Below are 9,215 nucleotides of genomic sequence, written 5' to 3'. Positions count from 1 at the left end.
AATGATTGTATTTAAATAACTCATAAAAAAATAGAAAAAAATTAGTGAAATTTAAAAAATATTGAGGAATTTAAATTTATAAAGCAAAAATTGAGGGGAGAAACTCATCTAGGGACTAATTTAGTTCAACATTCAATTTTGAAAATTAAAATGAGCCATTTAGTCCAAAGTCAATAACCAATTTTGATTTACATGCAATCGTAATATAATAGATAACACATAGACGAATATTATTATAACATATAGCAATGTGTTTATATCAATATGTTACATGTCACTTGTTAACACATAATTATTCTATTACACATGGATGACCAAACGATGGTGTGATAAGTGACATTAACTATTGTTATATCTTATTAGCCCGGTTCAACTTGTGGTTAACAGAAAATCGCTTAAAGACTAACTTGGGTCATGTTAGTTGGCAAAGGATTCGATAGTCGTAGAACGTTTGGACTATTAAATGGTCCCATAACAAAACATGTTTTTTTTAATTTTTTAATAACTGTTAAGTAGTCCTTATTTAATTTTAATTATAAATTAATCATTTATATATTATTTAATTATAAAATTTATTTTTTATTTTATAAATTATTATTTTATCATTTATCTATCATGTTTATTAATAATCAAAAACAAAAATAATAATGAATTATATCTTCTATTAATCGTAAAATTTTTTTGACAATCCTAATTGATTAAAATTTTATCTTTGATCAGTTATATCCGTATAAGATTGTGAAATCGTGTTTCTTAGAGAATCAATCGATTGGACTAACAAAACAATCGATTGAATTTCAGGTTTTCCATAATTCAATCGATTGGAATTGATACACAATCAACTGAATTTTGCAAGACATGTAGGCTTTATTGTTTGTATTACCCAATCGATTGAATTGATGTCTAGCAATATGGGTTTTCAAAATTTAATCGATTGGTTGTCTTACCTAATCCATTGGAATCATAATACAATCGATTGAAGTTTGTATGGATTAATGGTATTTTCAAATTCAGTCGATTGGTATTATAATACAATCGATTGAAATGTGACTTGAATAAGTATATGTTTATTAATAATAAAAAATTAAAACAATAACAAATTATATCTTCTATTAATCGTAATAAATATTTTACAATCTTAATCGATCATAATTTTATCATTGATCCGTTACATACGTATTGAATTGGAAAAATTGTGTTTGTTAGAAATTCAATCGATTGGATGCACAAATCAATCGATTGAAATTCAGGTTTTCCAAACTTCAATCGATTGGAATTGATACACAATCGATTGAATTTTGCAAGGCATATGAGATTTTTCTTATTCAATCGATTGGTCATATTACCCAATCGATTTAAGTCTTCAAAGCAATATAGATTTTCACAATTCAATCGATTGATTGTATTACCCAATCGATTGAATTGTGCAATACGTTATATGTTAAGCTTTTCTAAATTTTTCTGCTCGTGATTATAAATTATTATTTTATTATTCATATATCTTATCTTTAAAATTCTATCTTCAATTTTTAAGTTTTTATTTTAATTTAGATACTCTAATCTTATCTTTTCTTTAATATTAAGATTATAAATTGGTGAATAATCTATCAACAATTACTCAATTCTACCATTAGAATCGTTTATCAATTTATCAATCTGATTGATTATCAATTTTTTTTATTGTTTTTGTTCATTGTTTATCCATCTACTTAATATCCAAATTTTTTTTATTATTTATTCATCTTTTTCATATCCAATATTTGTTCATCATTAATTAATAATCACGGTTGGCGATAGAGATCCAATCGATTTTTTCACTGTAGTGTTTAGAAAACAATGAATCGAGATTAGTCTCTAATTTTGTAATTATTTGTTTCGATTCTTTATTCATGCAATTGATTATGTAATGAAAAAATATTTTTTTTATCTTTTAGTAATGGATTTTTTTTGAAATAAAATAAAAAAATTATTATTTTCCAAAACTCAAATTTTCAACTTTAATTTTCCAAATACGAATTTTTTTATGCAGAGCAAGGCGCGAACTCCACTTCAAATCCTAAAAAAAATGGTTAACTCAAATTATTAATCTTCACAATAAACAATGGCAACCATTATAGGAGTATACAAGAGTACACATGAATAAGTCTTATTTTTATTGAAAAAATAATAATTTTTTTAATTTATAATGAAAAAAATTCTTGTTAAATACGGTTTATTCCCGTGTATCTACGTATTTCTCAAATTGCTTTGATGATTTCAATAGATTGAATAAAGAAACCCCACATGCCGTGGAAAATTCAATTGATTGTGTATCAATTCCAATCGATTGAAGTTTAGAAAACTTGAATTTCAATCTATTGGTTTGTGCATCCAATCGATTGAATTTCTAACAAACACGATTTTCCAAATCCAATATGTATGTAACGGATCGATGGTAAAATTACGATCAATTAAGATTGCAAAATATTTATTAAAATTAATAGAAGATCTAATTCGTTATTATTTTAGTTTTTTATTATTAATAAACATGATAGATGAATGATAAAATAATAATTTATAAAATAAAAAATAGATTTTATAATTAAATAATATATAAAAGATTAATTTGTAATTAAAATTAAATAAGGACTATTTAACAATTATTAAAAAATTTTAAAAATATGTTTTATTATGAAACCATTTAATAGTCTAAACGTTCTGGGACTATCGAATTCAGTACTATGTTAGTGGATGTTAAGAACTATTTTAACGTTTTACCTAACTTGAGAAGGCCAATTCATCATTTTTTTTAAATAACTATAATTTTTTTAAATATATATTAATTCAATATTAGAAATTTGCTAATAAGGATTTTAACAATATTTTTCAAAAGCTTAGTAACGTATTAGCAACTTTAGTTTTTTTTTTTTTCATTAAAAGATTTTACTTCAGAAACGTGTATCTTTAACCATATTTATCAAAACTAAATTGGTAATCGAACCGACTAAATTATTAGTCACTAGATTATTAATTCAACCGATGAATTATATGTTGAATTGATTGATTCAATCATAATTAAATAATTATATAATATTTAATTTTTTTATACAAAATTAAGTTATTTTAATATTTTAATAATTTATTAATTAATTATATTAATCAAATATATATTGAAAAAGAGTTAATATAATTTTGCCCTTCCTTCTATCCTACTATATGTCAGTTATTCCATATTAAAAAATTCTCACTACCTCATCTTCTCTCTTATCACATACATTCAAGTTCTCTCTTATCTCATTAATTCATAATCACAGAACTTTTATAATTATCTCTTTTCTCTCCTACTATCTATCATCTTATATTGCTGTTACTGCATAATAGAAAAAAATTTTCTTTTCTTATTCATCATCTCTTGCATCCTTCTCACTTTACTTAGATATAACATAAAACCTAATATAAGAATAATTGGTATCTAAATTTAAGTTCTAATATTGTTCCTAAAGAAAAGTTTATCACTACAAGAAAAAAGGCCTATGGCCACGCTTTTATGAGGGTGGCGATAGATTAGAGATTTGGCCACTTTTTTTTTTGCCACGCTTCAAAAGCGTGGCGAAAAAGATCAATGGCCACGCTTTTGTAAGGGTGGCAATTGATTAGAGAAACGGCCACGTTTTTTTTCTGCCACGCTTCAAAAGCGTGGCCATAAAGAGAAACGAGGACGTTTTAAAAGCGTGGCGACAGGGTTTCCTTACGGCCACGCTTACAAAACGTGGCCATATCCTGGTACTCTTTTGGCACGCTTTAAAAGCGTGGCCAAAAGTTTTTTTTCTGCCACGCTTCGAAAGCGTGGCCGTAGAGTGAAACAGCGACATTTTATAAGCGTGGCCAGAGGGTCCCAACCCATTGACTATAACCCGGCCCCAAACCCGGTCCCCAACCTATTGACACTAACCCTAATCTTCGAAAACCACTCTTTCACCTTCGAAACCACTCGCCTGGAAGAGTTCCTCCCAACCTTCGCCCTTCGCCCTTCGCCCTTCGCCCTTCGCCATCGTCACTCGAAACCACTTCTTCTTCATCTTCTTAATCTTCATCTTCGTCTTCATACTCTTCTTCTCTTTCTTGTTCTTCTACCGATCTTTCTGGATCTCTCTGTTCACCTTCGAGCTCCACCAAACATGGGCGACGGCAAGGTCAAGCTCGCCGACGATCTCTTCTCCTCCAAGCCCTCCGATTCCAAAGGTCTGATCTATTTTCCCTTCCAACGCTTCTTTTTTTTATTTTCTCGATTTTTTCTGTTGTTTTTACTTTTAGGGCTTTCCCTTTCCATTTTCATTTTCCCCTGATTCGTTCTCTCTGTCAATCGCATGCTCAACACGCATGTTCCTTCTTGGTCACAATATTAGCGTTGTTTGCGATGCTGTGGACGTACATGGTTTTTTTCTGGAATGAAAAAGCCACAAAGGTGCACTCTGTTTTGGTTATGACTTGAGCATTGTTTCAGTTTGGGCTAAAATCGGAAAAAAATAGTGAGCACTCTGTTTTTGTTGTTGCTTCCATCTCCTTCTAATTCCTTTATCTGGTTAGCTTCAATGAGTCAACACACAAGGTATTAACTGATTATCAAGCTGCTGCAGTGACTCTTTTAGTGCTATTATCAGCTGCACCTGGTGATGTGAGTATTACTTATCATGCTTGCTTGCTTGTTGCATTTTGTTCATCTATTGGCTAAGCTTGATTTTAGAATAATAATGTTCATCTCTTGGTTGCTATTCTTGATTCTTGAGACTCAAACTCTTTTTCCCTTTCCCTTCCTCTCATTCCCTTCTTCTTCTTCCTACCCTAGACCCTAAACATTTACCTTACAGAAAAGTATAGGTTTTTAAAGGTAGTGTAACATTGAAAAATGAATTTCCAGGATGCATGAGCAGCAGAAAAGCATTATTATCAACAGAGCATTAATAAAGAGGGTAAAACAAGATATAAAAGCTGTGAGTAAATGTAATTTAGAATAAATTGAGAGATAAAGCAGGCATAGGAAGTTTGGTTTTGGTGTGAACTTTGTTTCAGTTGTGCCATGTGTGTGTTCCGAGTTTTGGTTAACTTTTTCTTTCTTTGATAGGCGAGGGTTTTGGAATTGTTCAATGTATATTGTGTGTTTAGTCAAATTGAATTGCTGATATATGCAGAGAGTGTGCTATCCTGCAATACCAATGGAAGCCCTGTCATCAGTGGGGTCTGCAATAGAAAACTGTTTAATTTAATTTTAAGCTGCGCAGGTTTAGCTTTTGAATGCATTATTTTAGCTATCAAATTTAATTTTGTTAAGAAAATTGCTTACCCTGTCTCTGTTTCTATTGCTGTTCTCATTTACTTCAGATTATAATTAAAATTGCTGCCGAGAATGGTGTTCGAAAAATTTTGATTGGACAGTAAGTATCTTAATCATTTGAATTTTTCAATGAATCTTTCTAAAACAAATATGAAGAACTTTGTAACACAAGATGGCAGTAAATGACATCATCATAAGGATAAAAAAATCTTTGATGGACTAGTGCATCATCTTATTGTTCACAATCCTCTAGTGTGTATTATTATTAGCATGACTCTCTTAATAGAAATTTAGGAATATCTCCCTCTATTGCCACGCTTCCAAAGCGTGGCTGTATCTCCTTCTATTGCCACGCTTTAAAAACGTGGCCGTATCTTCCACCTATGGCCACGCTTTAAAAGTGTGGCCATATCTTCCACCTATGGCCACGCTTTTAAACGTGACAATCTATAAAAAGCGTGGCGATAAGTTTGAAAAAGCGTGGCGATAGCTGAAAAAGCGTGGCGAAAAGCTATCGCCACGCTTTTTTCAACTTTTCGCCACGCTTTAAAAGCGTGGCAATAGACATATTTTCTTGTAGTGTATTATTAAAAAATTCTTTCATTAGTTACGTTAAATAAAAAATTTTCTATCTATTTTTTTTATTCAAGCTTTATTTTTATGTTTTATTTTAGTTCTGTTAATAAAAAAGTATTAACATTAGTTTTAATGTTTAACTTTTAGGATAAATAAAAAGACCAGATCTTTTTTATAAATTTGATGATTAAAAAGCTATTTATTATAGAATAAGTTAAATCTATTTCTTAACTATAGGAATATATATAATTCACTTTTGAATATAATCAAAATAAATATATCTATAACAATATATAATGCCAATACACGAGTTTGGTGTCCAAAATTTTTTTCTAATTTTGCCCTTCCTTCTATCCCGCTATATGTCAGTTATTCCATATTAAAAAATTTTCACTACATCATCTTCTCTCTTATCACATATATTCAAGTTCTCTCTTATCTCATTGATTCACAATCACGGAACTTCTATAATTATCTCTTTTCTCTCCTACTATCTATCATCTCATATTACTGTTACTGCATAATAGAAAAATTTTTTTCTTTTCTTATTCATCTTCTCTTGCATCCTTCTCAATTTATTTAGATATAACATAAAATGATATAACATAAAACCTAATATAAGAATAATTGGTATCTAAATTTAAGTTCTAATATTATTCCTAAAGAAAAGTTTATTATTAAAAAATTATTTCATTAGTTACGTTAAATAAAAAAATTTTATCCATTTTTTTATTCAAGTTTTATTTTTATGTTTTATTTTAGTTATGTTAATAAAAAAGTATTAACATTAATTTTAATGTTTAACTTTTAAGATAAATAAAAAGACGAGATCTTTTTTATAAATTTGATGATTAAAAAGCTATTTATTATAGAATAAGTTAAACCTATGTCTTGACTATAGGAATATATATAATTCACTTTTGAATATAATCAAAATAAACATATATTATTTAATTTTTTAAATTTTACATTTATTATTAAAATCATGATATAATGGATATACTCCTATAAAAAAATAAAAATGACTTCATAACTATTTTTTTGTTGGAAGAAAACACCACTTAATGACTATGGAGTATAATTTAAACAACTATAGATAAGTAACATAAGTAATAAAAAAGCGGACATAAAATTTAATTTTTTTGTTATTTGGTACTAAAATAAATATAATAAAATAAATCACTGTTTTCATACATAATGTCATAAAATTTAACATTATCCTTTTCTAGAGTCATCTATTTTTTTAGTTTTTATCCTTATTTTTGTACTTTATTTTAAATTTATTAAATCAAAAAGTACTAATGTCATTTAACTTTAATTTTTAACTTTTATCATAAATGAATATGTGACTTTGAATGTATTAGATAATTAAAAAAAAACTCATAATAAAAAAGGTTAAATTTACTCATTCGTTATATTTAAAAGAGTGTAGATGATTCACATAAGAATTACGTGATTTTTTTTTTTGAACTTTTATTTTTAAAATAGTATTCACTTGTGAGTGTAATAATTATGAATTAATATATGTTTGCGATTGAAGAGAAGATAGAAAGAGAATAAAAACTGAGGAAGAAAGAGAGAACAAGCTAATATAAGAGTGGTGGTGAAGCATATGTAGATAGATGATGATAAGAAAAAAGAATAATAAAAACAAAAATTAAAAATTCTAAAAGAATAATAAGAATAAAGATAATTTAAAATGTTGAATATAAAATTATAAGAAATAAAAAATTTTTAGCTATTAAAATTATACGAGAGAAAGAGTTATTTAAATATAAATTTTTATATTTGCTTCAAATTAAATATAATTGAGAAATAAATAAACTTACAAATATTTATAAATTTTTATCTTTATTGTTACACATAGTAACATAATAATTTTAGTATTATACCTAAATTAATTTAAATTCAATTATTTTATATATTAAAGAAATTAAACAACTAATAAATTTTTTTATTTTTTATTTAATTATTCTATACAAAATTTTTGAATCCTTGATCTCTTAATTTTTTTTAAATGATAAAATATGACTTAACAAGTAAATATGAAAAATAAGTATCTTTATAATAGTTATACATCTAGATATCTAAATCAAACAAAAAAAATAATTCTTTTAACAAATCTTTAACAACTCAAACGTTAACACAATGGATATGTATGACTTAAAGTGATAAACAAAAATGAGAGTTGCGATAATGGTAATACGATATGGTGGTAATTGATTGCGATCGGGGTTAATAGAAGAAAAAAACAAAAAAGAAGAATAAAACAAGGCAACATAATAGTGACGCGAGACAATAATAGTTATACATGTAAAAAAATAATAAGAGAAAATAATAGTGTATAATATGATGAGATGATATATTCAAAATAAAAAATAATAATTTTAAAATAATAATAAAATTAAAGATAGTTAAAGATGTTCAATATAAGATTAAAGAAATAATTTTTTATCTATTAAAATTATGTATAAAAAAATATTTTGAATATGAATATGAATTTTTAAATTTATTTTAAAGGCACGACAATGCTTGTTGAGCCGTTAGTATATTTAATACAAAAATATCATGTATAGAAAATAACAACTTAATTTAAATTGACTGGTTTTACCAGGCTTGAGTGGATTGATTCTCTAGTTTTAACTGTTTTTGATGAATTTTTATGGAATTTGATCATATCTAACCGAGTTAATTATTTAATCAGCAATTGACCTGGACAAACTATTAGGTCATTGGTCACTGGTTTAACTATTAAATTATTGATTCAATTGGTTGATTTCATCGAGTTCACTCATATCTATTCTTGCCTGTGTAAGAGAAACCTGAATAGCCATAACGATTAGGTAGCAATCATTAGACATCAGATAGATTCAAGGTACAAGCAAACAAAAGAAAAACAACTGTTAAGAAAGAAAGAAAAACCCATGCCACATATCTATTTAAGAAGGGTAAAGTATACTTTTTGTCCCTGAAGTTTGACAAAAGTTTCAAAAATATCCCTAAAGTTTTATTTTGTTTCAATTTTGTTCTAAAAGTTTTCGATTTGCATCAAATATATCCCTGACGGCTAATTTTTCAAAAAATTTAAGACCAATTCAACAACAATTTCATAAGAACAACCCTCAACACAAGCAAATTAAGCATACTTTTCATGCATGATTGTTAGATTGCTTTTAAATTTTGTGAAAATTTAGTCGTTAAGGGTATATTTGATGCAAATTAAAAATTTTTGGGACAAAATTAAAACAAAATAAAACTTAGAGATATTTTTAAAATTTATGCCAAATTTCAAGGACAAAAAGTATACTTTACCCTAATATTTATATTA

This window comes from Arachis ipaensis, chromosome B10 (assembly GCF_000816755.2).
Source record: "Arachis ipaensis cultivar K30076 chromosome B10, Araip1.1, whole genome shotgun sequence".
Taxonomy (NCBI): domain Eukaryota; kingdom Viridiplantae; phylum Streptophyta; class Magnoliopsida; order Fabales; family Fabaceae; genus Arachis; species Arachis ipaensis.
This window is presented reverse-complemented; position numbering follows the sequence as displayed.